This window comes from Sturnira hondurensis, unplaced genomic scaffold (assembly GCF_014824575.4).
Source record: "Sturnira hondurensis isolate 20B ecotype Veracruz unplaced genomic scaffold, ASM1482457v3 Scaffold0016098, whole genome shotgun sequence".
NCBI classification, from domain to species: domain Eukaryota; kingdom Metazoa; phylum Chordata; class Mammalia; order Chiroptera; family Phyllostomidae; genus Sturnira; species Sturnira hondurensis.
In genome coordinates this window covers 44,494-45,710 of record NW_028088729.1, presented here as the reverse complement: position 1 = coordinate 45,710, position 1,217 = coordinate 44,494, and positions in this window count along the sequence as shown.

The following is a 1,217-nucleotide window of genomic DNA, read 5'->3' as shown; positions in this document are numbered from 1 at the left end:
TCTCTTTCTCCCTCCCTTCTCCTCTCTAAAAGAAATAAATAAATGAAATCTTTTTTGAAAAGAGGAAAGCTCTGGCTGGTGTGGCTCAGTGGATTGAATGCTGGCCTGGGAATTAAAGGGTCACAGGTTGGATTCTCAGTCTAGGGAACATGCCTGGGTTGCGGGCCAGGTCCCCAGTAAGGGGCTCATGAGAGGCAACCACACATTGATGTTTCTCTCCCTCTCTTTCTCCATGCCCTCCCCTCTCTCTAAAAATAAATAAACAAAATATTTTTTAAAAGAGTGTAAATGTTTTTGTAATTTCAAAAGTAATTGATGTGTTGAATATCGCAAGTGACCTATTTGCATATTTATTATTAACTTTAAAAACATGATTTTAGCATTGGCTTGAGTGGCTCAGTGGATTGAGTGCCAGCCTGTGAACCAAAGGGTCCTATTCCAAGTCTAGGGCACATGCCTGAGTTGCAGGCCAGGTCCCCAGTAGAGGGTGTGCAAGAGGCAACAACACATTGGTATTTCTCTCCCTCTTTTTCTTCCTCCTTCCTCCTCTCTCTAGAACTAAATAAATAAAGTCTCAAAAAATAAAACAAAAACACGATTTTACAGTACATATTGTTTTATAACTTGCTATTACATTATTTGATATTTTTCAAATAGATATATTTTACTTAGAGCCAGGTAATTATGAACCTTAATGGTAACAATTTATTTATTTATTTATGTTAATTTATTTTAATTTTTTGATTATTTGTAATTAATGTCATCAATTATTGATAATAATTATTATTTGTTATTTATTATTATTTTTATTATATTATTACACCAGAAAAATGTACAAGGAATATGAACAGGTAATTGTACCTTGAAAAAAAGAAAAACAATTTAAAGGCCAATGGAGACATAAAAATATGATTAACCTCAATTCATAATTAAGAAAATCCTAATCAAAATATGAACCTTTTTAGAAAATCTCATTGGTTTGGCCAAATTTACCCATTTGGTTATTCCCAGTGCCCGGGACATGGGCTCTCTCATGGCTGCTGGTGTGGGGTATAGACTCCTGGTGCTTTTCACTTAGCGTCTCATTGCCAGTTGACCCTACATACATGCTCTCAGGTTTTCCCATAATACATGGACCAGGCTAGACAGTACAGCATGGATTGCAACAGTTCCTGTCATTGGGGGTGGGGAGTTAAGTAAATTGGAATCCATGTGAT